The sequence below is a fragment of the Cetorhinus maximus genome, chromosome 31 (assembly GCF_964194155.1).
Source record: "Cetorhinus maximus chromosome 31, sCetMax3.hap1.1, whole genome shotgun sequence".
NCBI lineage: Eukaryota > Metazoa > Chordata > Chondrichthyes > Lamniformes > Cetorhinidae > Cetorhinus > Cetorhinus maximus.
Window position 1 is genome coordinate 15024930 of NC_135909.1, and position 15339 is coordinate 15040268.

General features: G+C 45.2%; 1 protein-coding gene across 2 annotated transcripts in view; it reads left to right on the top strand.

Moving 5' to 3' along the window:
- The first annotated feature begins 2935 nt into the window (after positions 1-2935).
- LOC144670298 (uncharacterized) overlaps positions 2936-15339 on the top strand; it is a 940207-nt gene continuing 927803 nt past the window's right edge. For both annotated transcript variants that reach the window (XR_013573841.1, XM_078532787.1), the window contains exon 1: positions 2936-3024. The gene's annotated coding sequence lies outside the window, so the exon portion shown is untranslated. The remainder of the gene's footprint in view (positions 3025-15339) is intronic.

Here is a 15339-nt window from a genome sequence, read left to right on the forward strand (position 1 = left end):
CACTGATATTCAGCACCCAATATTTTAATGAAGCAGAGTGGTGCAGCGGAAGCGTGCTGGGCCCATAACCCAGAGGTCAATGGATCGAAACCATCCTCTGCTATTTATGGTCTAACTTAAAGAGACATTGGCTGCTACGATAAGCTTCTCTTATTTATCTTTACGGTTTACAGCATTGGATTTCCGTTTCCCATAAACACTTAAATCTGCAACAAACCTCTCAAATTCCTTCTATTCACACTGGGACAATAGCGGCAAATGCTGCAAACACACACCAGCAGAGTCTTTCTGTCAGCCCATTTCTCGCGAAGAGCTGGCACAGTCTGAATGTTTTTTTCTCGTTCAATATCACTCCAAAGTTATCTGAATCGGAAATTTCTGAGATGGAAACAATATACTGAAGTTTATATTTATTAGTACGTCTGATCTATATGATACCCTGCAGTAATTCATCATTCTAATTTGGACAACTGCTTCCTCACGGTGACATGTAGCATCGAAAAGAAATAAAGTGCCATAATCGTGAAGACAGCATCATGTCAAAGACAGTTAATCATTATTAGGACAGATATCGACATTCTTGCTTAATTACAGGTTTTAAACGTGGAATTCAGTTCCATAATCACCGTGAACAGAGAAAGTGAAGTTTCCTTCCTTCGGCCTTGCATCAGATACATAATGCACTAAAAACTCCTTCGAGTGTCTCTGATTGTTTCCTTTTGCCTGTTAGTAGTTGTTTGGAAGTTAATGCGTTCAGTTTCCTGCTCATTCTGCCCTTATTTTCATTAACTAAGGTGAAAGTTATCACATTTCTGTGATGTTTCTTTGCCTCTAACGCATTGTTGTCACTCATTGTTAGATGCTAATTTACTGTCAGAAGATTAATTAATTCTCTCTCGTTACTTATTACTGAATCTAGTATAACCCTTTCTCTTGTGGTTTCCAAATTAGGGTGGAGGAAGAAGAGATTAAATGACAAAACAGTTGATGGTGCAAGGCTCAGATATGTGGACAAGTAACAAAACCAAAGATGTGTTTAAAAGAGGTGTGAATGATGATGAACAGCTGCCATGCTAAATCAAGAGAAAGATGTGAACTAAAGCAAAACATCCAATTTAAATGATACACAATGGGGATTGAGATTACCCCCTCAAATTGCTATACTCAGTATTGAGGTTGGAAGGGTTTAAAGTGCTCAATTGAAAGATGAGATACCGTTCCTCGAGCTTACATTGAGATTAATAAGAACACTGCAAGATGCCAAGGACAAGATGGAAACTTAAAATGACATGTGTTCGGAAACTCGGTGTCATTCTTGCAGAGTGATCAGAGCTTCCACAAAGCAATCACTCAATCTTTCCAATGTAGAGCAGATCACATTGTGAGCAGTGAATACGGGGTACTAAATTGAAGAAAGTGCACTTAAAACACTGTTTCACCTGGAATAATTGTTTTGGTGAGGAGAGATAATATCCCATACCAACACTGCTAATTTATCTTCCTTTTTTCCTCAACTGATTTTCTCTCCACTCTGCAATTGACAGGGCCCCCAACCATTTTTGTTCCTTTTCGCGACCGCTGTTCCCACCAATTCCCTCTCTCCCAGGATTCCGATAGTCTTCCCCTTGTCTTCACCTTCCTCCCCACCACCCTCCACATTGAATGGATCATCCTTTGTCATTTATCTAGAAGGTAGCGAGTTGCTGTGAGTTGAATGCTCTGCCGCAAAGGTTGGTGGAAGCAGATTCAATATAAACTTTCAAAAGTGAAACGAACAACTACAAAAGGGAAAATTTTTTAGGGCTATTCAAAAGGATAAGGGGAGTGTGGCTCATTTGGTACAAAAGAGTTTGCACAAAAAGGTTGAGCACAAATGCTTGCCACTGCGTTCAAGTTTATAGGGAAATGGCGGACATCGCTTCCCAGAATGCGCAGGGGGAGATAAAACGGCCGATCTCTACCAGAGGGACCGCACTGCGCAGGCGCAGGAACTGGCACGTCGTTCATCAGAAATCCTTTCTGCGCCGAGCATGCGCGGTACAGCAACAGGAAGCTGCTCGTGATCGAGCGCAGCCTCAGTAACACCGAGTTTCAGCGGCTCTCAGAGCCTGAATCAGAGCCGCCGGGTCCGGCGGACGTGCGGAGAGGGTCCCGGGGGACGGCACCATGAAGCCGGTGGTGCAGCGCCTCCCCCGTCCCAGCCGCCGCTTCCCGGTTTCTTCACCCGTTTGCACCGAGTCTTTGATGCGGTAACAGAGAGGGTTGGGGAGGGTGATGCTGTTCATGTGGTTTACGTGGATTTCCAAAAGGCATTTGATAAAGTCTCACACAACAGACTTGTCAACAAAGTTACAGCTCATGGAATAAAAGGGACAGAGCAACATGGATATGGAATTGGCTGAGTGACAGGAAACAGAGGGTAGTGGTGAATTGTTGTTTTTCAGACTGGAGGAAAGTTTATAGTGGAGTTACCCAGGGGTCGGTGTGAGGACCCCTGCTCTTATATGTTATATGTTAATGACCTAGACCTGGGTGTACGGGACACCGTTTCAAAATTTGTGGATGAAACTTCGAGGTATTCTGAACTGTGAGGAGGATAGTGTTAAACTTCTAAAGGACATAGGCAGGTTGGTGGAATAGTCAGGCAAGTAGCAGTGGTAAAAGTTCGACCTCAGAATGCCCGGGGAAGTCAGTGCATTTGATAGAGCGGTTTCTGGGATGCAGGGAATTGTGGGATCTGCAGCCACCATGAGCAGATGTTAGTAAGTGTTTTATTGCAGGCTGAATGTCAGTGACCCGAAATGTGAACTCTTTTTCTTTCTCCACAGATGCTGCCTGAGGTGCTGTGTATTTTCAGCATTTTCTCTCTTTGTTTCAGATTTCCAGTATCCACATGATTTTGTCAGTGAATTATTGCAGGTGTCGCTCACAAAACCGAGGCCGTAAACACAAACTGAGAAATGAACAACCCTTGGAATCAGAATGGATGTTGGACATGGAAGTCGTTCCTCGCTTACTTTGAAGGTATGTTCCTGTTGGCTGACTTTGAACTGGAGAGTAGAGAGAGGAGAAGCTGATGAGTTTAACCACGAGCACTTTTGAGAACAGTAGGGCCCAACCATTTCTGATCAAATGTTATTAACTGTTTCTTGTACAGTAACAGAGACTGACGGGGAGTAAATTTCACATTCATATACAATAGTAGAGAGTGACAGACAGAGTTAATTCCACCCACACACGTATACTGTAAGAGAGATTGACAAAGAGTTAATTCATTGAATCATAGCATGATTACAGCACAGAAGGAGGCCTTTCTGCCCATTATGTCTATGCTGGCCGTCTGAAAGAGCAGTTCACCTCTTGCCATTTCATCACCTTATCCACATAACCCTGCACATTTTTCCTTTTTTGATGATAATCCAATTCCCTCTTGAATGCTTCGATTGACCCTGCCTCCCCAAATTCCCAGGCACTTTTCCTAGCCACTCGCTGCATGAACAAGGTTTTTCCTCATGATGTCATTGGTTGTTTTGCCAATTACCTTAAATCTGCGCCCTCTCTTTCCCCACTTTTCCACCAATTGGGAAAAAAAGTTTTCCTATCTACCCTGTCCACACTCACAGCAACAGAGACTGACTGACAGAAATTTAATTCCACATAATTCATATTATTAGACTCTTTATTCACACTCTCATACAGAAACAGATATTGATAGGAAGATAATTCCACAATCTCACACAGCAACCAAAACTAACAGAAATTTAATTTCACACTCACTCACAGTCACTGATTCTGACAGAGAGTGAATACCACACTCGGCATAACTGAGACTGACAGGTACAGATTTAATTCCACATTCATGTACAGTAACAGAGGTTGACATGTAAGATGTGAATTCCACACCCACAGAAAGCACCAGAGACTAAACGATTGAGATTTAATTCCTCACTCCATAACAGAGACGGAGAGTTAATGTCGCACTTATATACAGTAACACAGATTGACAGATGGTGAGGCTGAAATTAACTTTCTTAAAGTAACAGAGCCTGAAAGAGTTATTTCCATGGTCCGATACAGTAACTGTAACTGACATAGTTAATTCTATATTCACCTACAGTAACAGGTTATCATACAAAGAGTTAATTTCACACTCACCTACCGTCACGATTGGATAGAAAGCTAAATCCGCACTTACACACGTGACAGAGATTGATAGATTGAAAGTTAATTCACAGTCACAATAACAGACTGACCAATGGAGGGTAAATTTCACACACTCAGAAATAGAGGCTGAGAATTTATTTGTTTATCCCTCACTCACATACAGTAACATAGACAGACTAATATGAGATGTGGAACTAACTCCCTTAGTTTCTGTCAGTCTCTGTTATTATAGGTTAATTCCTCACTGAAACATTAATAACAATTGACAGGTCCTTAATTCCACTCACAGATATCCTAACAAAGACTGGGAAAGAGAATTCCACACTCACAGTAACCGAGACTGACCAATAGAGAGTTAATTCCACACACTCATACAGTAACAGAGACTGACGTAAGGAGTTAATTCCACACTCAGATACAGTAACTGAGACTGACCGATAGAGTTAATTCCACACTGACAGTAACAGAGTCTCACAAATTGTTTGTTTATTCCACACACATACATAACAGAGACTGACCGACAGAGAGTTAATTCCACACTCACATACAGTAACAGAAATTGACATAAGGAGTTAATTCCACATTCTCATACAGCAAGAGGTTGACAGAGTGAATTCCACAATCAGTTACAATAAAGGTTGTCCGAGAGTTAGTTCCACTCTCATAACCGGAACAGAGACTGACAGAGATTTAAATTACACACTCACATATAATAACTGATGAATCAGTTCTGCTACATGTTGAACATCACTTGGAGGAAGGGCTGAGGGTGGCAAGGGTGCAGAATGTTCTCTGGGTGGGGTACTTCAATGTCCATCACCAAGAATGGCTCGGTCGCACCACTACTGACCGAGCTGGCCGAGTCCTAAATGACATAGCTGCTAGACTCTGTCTGTGGCAGGTGGTGAGGGAACCAAGAAGAGGGAAAAACATACTTGACCTCATCCTCACCAACCTGCCTGCTGCAGATGCATCTGTCCATGACAGTATTCGTAGGAGTGACCACCGCACAGTCATTGTGGAGATGAAGTCCCGCCTTCACGTTGAGGATACCCTCCATCGTGTTGTGTGGCACTACCACCATGCTAAATGGGATAGATTTTAAACAGATCTATCAACTCAAGACTGAGCATCCATGAAGATGTTTCAGCAGCAGTAAAATTGTGCTTGAACACAATCTGTAACCTCATGGCCTCGCATATCCCCCACTCTACCATTACCATCAAGTCAGGGAATCAACCCTGGTTCAATGAAGAGTGCAGGAGGGCATGCCAGGAGCAGCACCAGACATATATAAAAATGAGGTGTCAACCTGGTGAAGCTATAAAACAGGACTACTTGGATGCCAAACAGCATAATCAGCAAGTGGTAGAGAGCGCTAAGCGATCCCACAACCAACGGATCAGATTTAAGCTTTGCAGTCCTGCCACATCCAATTGTGAAATATGGTGGACAATCAAACAACTCAGTGGAGGAGGTGGCTCCACAAATATCCCCATCCTCAATGATGGAGGAGTCCAGCACAGCAGTGCAAAAGATAAGGCTGATGCATTCACAACTATCTTCTGCCAGAAGTGCCAAGTGGATGATCTATCTGGGCCACCTCCACAGTTGCCAGTCTTCAGCCAATTCGATTCACTCCATGTGATATCAAGAAACAGCTTAAGGCACTGGATACTGCAGAGGCTATGGACTCTGACAACATTCCAGCAATGGTACTGAAGAATTGTGCTCCTAGTCAAACTGTTCCAGTACAGCTACAGCACTGGCATCTACCCAGGTATATGGAAAATTGCCCAGGTATGTCCTCTACACAAAAAGCAGGACGAATCCAACCCAGCCAATTACTGCCCCATCAGTCTACTCTCCATCATCAGTAAAGTAATGGAAGGGGTCATCAACAGTGCTATCAAGTGGCACTTGTTTAGCAATAACCTACTCATTGACGCCCAGTTTGGCTTCCACCAGAGCCACTCAGCTCTTGGCCTCATTACAGCCTTGGTTCAAACATGGACAAAAGAGCTGAACTCCCGAGGTGAGGTGAGAGTTACTGTCCTTGACATGAAGGCAGCATTTGACCGAGTGTGGCATCAAGGAGCCCGAGTAAAACTGGAGTCAATGGGAATCGGGGGGAAACTCTCCGCTGGCTGGAGTCATACCTAGCACAATGGAAGATGGTTGTGGTTGTTGGAGGTCAGTCATCTCATCTCAAGGACATGACAGCAGGGGTTCCATAGGATAGTGTCCTAGGCCCAACTACCTTCAGCTGCTTCATCAATGACCTTCCTTTCATCATAAGGTCGGAAGTGGGGATGTTCGCTGATAATTCCACAATGCTCAGCACCATTCGCGACTCCTCAGATACTGAGGCAGTCCATGACCAAATGGACAATACCCAGGCTTGGGCTGACATGTGGCAAGTAAAATTTGTGTCACACAAGTGTCAGGCAGTGACCATATCCAACAAGAGAGAATGCAAACATTGCCCCTTGATTTTCAATGGCATTACCATCACCCAATCCCCCACTATCAACATCCTGGGAATTACCATTGACCAGAAACTGAACTGGACTGGCCATATAAATAGGTTGCCACAAGAGCAGGTCAGAGGCTTGGAATCATAGAACCATAGAAAAGTTACAGCACAGAAGGAGGCCATTCGGCCCATCTTGTCCATGCCAGCCCGAGGACACCCAGGTGCCCTTTCTAATCCCACCTTCCTGCACCCGGCCCATAGCCCTGCAGCTTACAGCACTTAAGGTGCAGATCCAGGTACTTTTTAAAAGAGTTTAGAGTTTCTGCCTGTACCACCAACTTGGGCAGCGAATTCGAGACACCCACTACCCTCTGCGTAAAAAAGTTCTTCCTCATGTTCCCCCTACACCTTCTTCCACTTATCTTGAATCTATGTCCCCTGGTTCTAGATTTCTCCACCAAGGGAAACAATTTTATCCTGTCCACTCTATCTATTCCCCTCATAATTTTGTACACCTCAATCAAGTCACCTCTCAACCTTCTTTGTTTTAAGGAAAATAACCCCAACCTATCCAATCTCTCCTCGTAGCTACACTTTTCTAACCCTGGAAATATTCTTGTAAACCTCCTCTGGACTCTCTCCAGAGCTATTACGTCCTTCTTGTAATGTGGTGACCAGAACTGCACACAATTACCCTAGTTGTGGCCTCACCAGTGTTTTATACAATTCCAAAATTATATCCTTACTTTTATATTCTATACCTCTGCCAATCAAGGAGAGCATTCCAGATGCCTTCTTTACAACCTTGTCTACTTGAACTACTGCCTTCAGGGACCTGTGTACTTGTACGCCAAGATTTCTCACTTCATCTACCCCTCTTAGTATATTCCCATTTATTGTGTAATCCCTGTAACTGTTTGACCTCCCTAAATGTGTAACCTCACACTTCTCTATGTTAAAATCCATCTGCCACTTTACCGCCCACTCCACCAACCCATCTATATCATTTTGGAGATTATGGCTATCCTCTATACTATCCACTACTCAGCCAACCTTTGTGTCATCTGCAAATTTCCCAATCGTACCCCCCACATTCACGTCCATATCGTTAATATATAATACAAACAGCAAGGGTCCCAAAACCAAGCCCTGTGGAACACCACTTGAGACAATTTTCCATTCGCAAGGGCATCCATCGACCATTACCCTTTGTTTCCTGTTACAAAGCTAACCTTTTATCCAGATTGCCACATTACCCTGAATCCCATGGGCTTTTACTTTCCTGACCAATCTGCCATGTGGGACCTTGTCAAATGCCTTGCTAAATTCCATGTACACAACATCCACTGCACCACCTTCATCAACCCTTCTTGTCACTTCCTCAAAGAATTTAATCAAATTTGTGAGGCAAGACCTTCCTTTAACAAATCCATGCTGACCATCCCTGACTAGTCCACGCCTTTCCACATGACAGTTAATCCTATTTTTCAGGATTGAATCCTATCTCTCAGGATGCGACGAGTAACTCACTTCCTGACTCCCCAAAGCCTGTCCACCACCTACAAGGTACAAGTCAGGAGTGTGATGGAATACTCCCCACTTGTCTGGATGAGTGCAGCTCCTACAACACTAAAGAAGCTGGACACCGTCCAGGACAAAGCAGTCCAATTGATTGGCACCACATCCACAAATATTCACTCCGTCCACCACTGACGCACAGTAGCAGTACTGTGTGCCATCTACAAGATGCACTGCAGGAATTCACCAAGGTTCCTTAGACACCTTCCAAACTCATGACCATTACCACCTAGAAGGACAAGGGCAACAGATAAATGGGAACACCTCCGCCTGGAAGTTCCCCTCCAAGTCACTCACCATACTGACTTGGAAATATATTGTCGTTCCTTCACTGCTGCTGGGTCAAAATCCTTAAACTCCCTTCCTAACAGCACTGTGGGTATACTTACTCTTCATGGACTGCAGCATTTCAGGAAGGCAGCTCACCACCAACTTCTCAAGGGCAATTAGGGATGGGCAATAAATGCTGGCCCAGCCAGCGAAGCCCACATCCTGTGAATGAATAAAAAAGAAACTGATGAACAGAGGATCAATTCCATACTCACACGCAGTATCAGACTGAGTTAATTCCTGAAATACAGCAACAGAGACTGACAGACAGAGGGTCAATCCCACACTGACAAATTAAAAATATAAGAAAGAGAAGCAGGAGGAGGCCATTCAGCCCATCGGGCCTGCTTTACCATTCAATAAGACCATGGCTGATCTGATTGTGGCCTCAAACCCACTGTCCCACCTGCCCTATAACCCTTGACTCTCCTGTAGATGAAAAACCTGTCGAACTCAGCGTGAATATGTGCAATGACCCAGCCTCCACTGCTCTCTGGGGTGGAGAATTACAAAGATGAAGGACAGTCTGAGAGAAGAAATTCCTTCTCATCTCCATCATAAATGGGAGCTGTTTATTTTTAAACTGTGTCCACTTGTTCTAGTTTCCCCACAAATGGAAACATTCCTCTCAACATCTACCCTGTCAAACCCCCATCAGAATCTTATATGTTTCAACAGGATCTCTCATTCTGTGAACCTCCAATGGGGATCGGGCTTTCCTGCCGAAACATTCCCCATAAGACAGCTCCTTCATCCCAGGAATCAGTCTGGTCAAACTTCCCTGAACTATCCCCAATGCAATTATATCCCTCTTTAAATAAGGAGACTCTAACATAACACAGGACTCTCGGTGTAGTCTCACCAATGCTGTGTCGCTGCAGCAAGACTTTCCTACTTTTATACCCCCCCCCACCCCCCCCGGGAATAAAGGCCAACATTCCATTTCCCTTCCTAATTACTCGCTGCAGCTGCACATTAACTTCTTGTGATTCATGTACAAGGAGATCTTGATCCCTCTGTACTGCAACATTCTGCAGTCTCTCTCCACAGTATTGAAGGAGGCCATTCGGCCTATCGAGTCAGCACTGGCTCTCTGAAAGAGCATTCTGCCTCGTCCCATTCTCCTCCCTTTTCCCCGTAACCTTGCACGTTCTTTTCTTTCAGGTAGCTATTCAATTTCCTTTTGAATATCTCGAGCAAACCTGCCTCCACCACCCTTTCAGGAAGTTTGTTCCAGACTCCAACCACCCTCTGGGTGAAAAAGCTTTTCCTCACATCACATCTACTCTTTTGGCCAATTATTTTGAATCTGTGCCCTCTAGTTCTTGATGTTCTCTTGAGTGGGAACAGGTTCTTATTTGTTACCCTCTCCATACCCCGCAGGATCTTGAACACCTCTATCAAGTCTCCTCTCAGCCTCTTTTTTCCAGGGAAAAGACCCCAATCTCTCCAACCTGTCCTCATAGCTACAATTTTTTATCCCTGAAATCATTGTTGTGAATCTCCGCTGTACTCTCTCCAATTCCTTCACATCCTTCATCAAGTGTGGCGCCCAGAACTGGACACAGTACTCCAGATGAAGCCAAAAGAGTGTCTTATACAAGTTCAGCATTACCTCCTTACTCTTACACACAGTGTCCCTATTAATAAAGCTTAAGATACTATATGCTTTATTACCTGCTCTCTCAACATGCCCCACCATCTTCAATGGCCTATGTACATATACACTGAGGTCCCTCTGTTCCTGCACCTCCTTTAGAGGCTGTCCCTTTATTTTGTACTGTCACACCATATATTTCCTGTCAAAATGAATCACCTCACACTTCTCTGTACTGAACTTCATCTGCCACTTGCCTGCCCAATCCACCAACATGTCTAAAACAAAAACAAAAATACCGGAAAAATTCAGCAAGTCTGGCAGCATCTGTGGAGAGGAACACAGTTAACGTTTCGAGTCCGAATGACCCTTCAACAGAACTAAGTAAAAATAGAAGAGAGGTGAAATATAAGCTGGTTTAAGGGGGGGGTGGGACAAGTAGAGTTGGATAGAGGGCCAGTGATAGTTGGAGATAACCAAAAGATGTCACAGACAAAAGGACAAAGAGCTGTTGAAGGTGGGGATATTATCTAAGGAATGTGCTAATTAAGTGTAGAAAGCAGGACGAGCAAGGTACAGATAGCCCTAGTGGGGGTGGGGTGGGGTGAAGGAATCAAAAAAGGCTAAAAGGTAGAGATAAAACAATGGATGGAAATACATTTAAAAATAATGGAAATAGGTGGGAAAAGAAAAATCTATATTAATTATTGGAAAAAAAAGGGGGGATCGGAAAGAGGGTGGGGATGGAAGAGAGAGTTCATGATCTAAAATTGTTGAACTCAATATTCAGTCCAGAAGGCTGTAAAGTGCCTAGTCGGAAGATGAGGTGCTGTTCCTCCAGTTTGCGTTGAGCTTCACTGGAACAATGCAGCAGGCCAAGGACGGACATGTGGGCATGAGAACAGGGTGGAGTGTTGAAATAGCAAGCGACAGGGAGGTCTGGGTAATGCTTGCGGACAGACCGAAGGTGTTCTGCAAAGCGGTCACCCAGTCTGCATTTGGTCTCTCCAATGTAGAGGAAACCGCATTGGGAGCAACGAATGCAGTAGACTAAATTGAGGGAAGTGCAAGTGAAATGCTGCTTCACTTGAAAGGAGTGTTTGGGCCTTTGGACGGTGAGGAGAGGGGAAGTAAAGGGGCAAGTGTTGCACCTTGTGCGGTTTCACGGGAAGGTGCCGTGGGAGGGGGTTGAGGTGTAGGGGGTGATGGAGGAGTGGACCAGGGTGTCCCGGAGAGAACGATCCCTGCGGAATGCCACCAGGGGTGGTGAAGGGAAGATGTGTTTGGTGGTGGCATCATGCTGGAGTTGGCGGAAATTGCAGAGGATGATCCTTTGAATGCGGAGGCTGGTAGGGTGATAAGTGAGGACAAGGGGGCCCCTATCATGGTTCTCGGAGGGAGAAGGTGTGAGGGCGGATGCGCGGGAGATGGGCTGGACACGGTTGAGGGCCCTGTCAACCACCGTGGGTGGAAAACCTCGGTTAAGGAAGAAGAAGGACATGTCAGAGGAACTGTTTTCGAAAGTGGCATCATCAGAACAGATACGACGGAGGTGAAGGAACTGAGAGAATGGGATGGAGTCCTTACAGGAAGCGGGGTGTGAGGAGCTGTAGTCGAGGTAGCTGTGGGAGTCGGTAGGCTTGTCATGGATATTGGTGAACAGTTTATCACCAGAAATTGAGACAGAGAGGACAAGGAAGGGAAGGGAAGTGTCAGAGATGGACCATGTGAAAACGATGGAGGGGTGGAAATTGGAAGCAAAATTAATAAATTTTTCCAGGTCCAGACGAGATCATGAAGCAGCACCGAAATAATCATCGATGTACCGAAGAAAGAGTTGTGGGAGGGGGCCGGAGTAGGACTGGAACAAGGAATGTTCCACATACCCGATAAAGAGACAGGCAGAGCTGGGGCCCATGCGGGTACCCATAGCCACACCTTTTATTTGGAGGATGTGGGAGGAGTTTAAGGAGAAATTGTTCAGTGTGAGAACAAGTTCAGCCAGACGGAGGAGAGTAGTGGTGGATGGGGATTGTTACATCCGTGATTCCTCTGACACCCTACATCATATCAACAATTTCCAGTTCCCTGGCCCCAACCGCTTCCTCTTCACCATGGGCGTGCAATCCCCCTACAACTCCATCCCACAACAGGATGGTCTGATGGTTCTCCACTTCTTCCTCGAACAGAGGCCCGAACAATCCCCATCCACCACTACTCTCCTCCGTCTGGCTGAACTTGTTCTCACACTGAACAATTTCTCCTTAAACTCCTCTCACTTCCTCCAAATAAAAGGTGTGGCTATGGGTACCCGCATGGGCCCCAGCTATGCCTGTCTCTTTATGGGGTATGTGGAACATTCCTTGTTCCAGTCCTACTCCGGCCCCCTCCCACAACTCTTTCTCCAGTACATCGATGATTACTTTGGTGCTGCTTCATGCTCTCGTCTGGACCTGGAAAAATTTATTAATTTTGCTTCCAATTTCCACCACTGCATCATTTTCACATGGTCCATCTCTGACACTTCCCTTCCCTTCCTTGTCCTCTCTGTCTCAACTTCTGGTGATAGACTGTCCACCAATATCCATGTCAAGCCTACCGACTCCCACAGCTACCTCGACTACAGCTCCTCACACCCCGCTTCCTGTAAGGACTCCATCCCATTCTCTCAGTTCCTTCGCCTCCGTCGTATCTGTTCTGATGATGCCACATTCAAAAACAGTTCCTCTGACATGACTTCCTTTTTCCTTAACCGAGGTTTTCCACCCACGGTGGTTGACAGGGCCCTCAACCGTGTCCGGCCCATCTCCCGCGCATCCGCCCTCACACCTTCCTCTCCCTCCCAGAACCATGATAGGGTACCCCTTGTCCTCACTTATCACCCCACCAGCCTCCGCATTCAAAGGATCATCCTCTGCCATTTCCGCCAACTCCAGCATGATGCCACCACCAAACACATCGTCCCTTCACCCCCCCTGGCGGCATTCCGCAGGGGTCGTTCCCTCCGGGACACCCTGGTCCACTCCTCCATCACCCCCTACAGCTCAACCCCCTCCCACGGCACCTTCCCATGCAACCGCAGAAGGTGCAACACCTGTCCCTTTACTTCCCCTCTCCTCACCGTCCAAAGGCCCAAACACTCCTTTCAAGTGAAGCAGCATTTCACTTGCACTTCCCTCAATTTACTCCACTGCATTCGTTACTCCCACTGCGGTTTCCTCTACATTGGACAGACCAAACGCAGACTGGGTGATCGCTTTGCAGAATACCTTCGGTTTGTCCACAAGCATTACCCAGACCTCCCTGTCGCTTGCCATTTCAACACTCCACCCTGTTCTCATGCCCACATGTCCGTACTTGGCCTGCTGCATTGTTCCAGTGAAGCTCAACGCAAACTGGGGGAACAGCACCTCATCTTCCGACTAGGCACTTTACAGCCTTCCTGACTGAATATTGAGTTCAACAATTTTGGATCATGAACTCTCTCCTCTATCCCCACCCCCTTTCCAATCCCCCCCCCCCTTTTTTTTCCAATAATTTATATAGATTTTTCTTTTCCCACCTATTTCCATTATTTTTAAATGTATTTCCATCCATTGTTTTATCTCTACCTTTTAGCCTTTTTTGATTCCTTCACCCCACCCCACCCCCACTAGGGCTATCCGTACTTTGCTTGTCCTGTCTTCTACCCTTAATTAGCACATTCCTTAGATAATATCCCCACCTTCAACAACTCTTTGTTCTTTTGTCTGTGACATCTTTTGGTTATCTCCACCTATCACTGGCCCTCTATCCAACCCCCCTTAAACCAGCTTATATTTCACCTCTCTTCTATTGTTACTTAGTTCTGTTGAAGGGTCATTCGGACTCGAAACGTTAACTGTGTTCCTCTCCACAGATGCTGCTAGACTTGCTGAGTTTTTCCAGGTGTTTTTGTTTTGGATTTCCAGCATCCGCAGTTTTTTGCTTTCACCAACATCTCTATGTCCTTTTGAAGCTCAAGACTATCCCGATCGCAATTGACACTATTTCCAATCTTTGTATCACCTGCAAATTTTGAGATCATACCCTGCACACCACAATCTAGGTCATTCATATATATCATTTGAATAATGTTTTGTTTTTCTCTTCTTCCCATCAAATTTTTCCACATTGTATTCCATCTGCCAAATGTTTGCCCACTGATTTAACCTTTCTATATCCTCTTGCAGACTCTTTGTGTCCCTCTCACAACCTGCTTTCCCACCTATCTATATATTGTCTGAAAATTTGGTGATGCTCCCTCCATTCATCTGAGTTATTAATATAGATTGTAAATAGCTGAGAACCCAGCACTGATCCCTGTGACTCTCTACTAGCTGCAGTTTGATAACTTGAAAGTGACCCACTTCCATAGAGTAACAGAGACTGACGGACAGAGAGTTAATTACATTCACCTTATTATAGATTGACAGAGAGTGAATTCCACACTCATACAGTAACAGATTTACAGAGTGTTAATGCCACACTAAAATACTAAAGCATAGAGAATGAATTCACTCTCAGACAAAGTAACAGAGACGGGCGTATATAGAGTTAATTCCACACTCTCGTCCAATAACAGTGACCTGGTTCACAGTTGAAGAATTCATCTGACATGCATCATGCTTCATTGCTTCATTATATTTTCTATTTTCCTCATCATTCATGGAGCCCTGGCTTTGGTTCCCCTCCCTTTCTGTATTCTGTATTCCTCTTAGATTCCTTCTTCATCTACTCCTATCTTATATGGTCCTACTTTCTTCTCTAGCCATTCCTCTTTTCCACTTACGTATACTGGCGCCCAGTCTCCTGCCAGTTTAGTTCAAACCCTCCCCAACCATATGAGAGACCCTCCCCATGAGGACATTGGTCCCAGTCTTGTTAAGGTGCAACCTCTTCCATTTGAATAGGTGCCTTCTGTCCCAGAACTGGTCCCAGTGTCCCAAGAATCTGAATCCTTCCCCCCTGCATTGGCCTCAAGCCACGTTTGATGTTCCTTATCTTCACATTTCTGTTCTCACCAGCACGTGGCACTGGCAGTAATTCAGAGATTACTCCCTTCGAGGTCCCACTTTTTAACTACCTCCCTTGCTGCTGCAATTCTGACGGAGGGACCTCAATACCTGTCCTCCCTGTGTCGTTAATACTGACGTGTACCACAACCTTTGGCTCG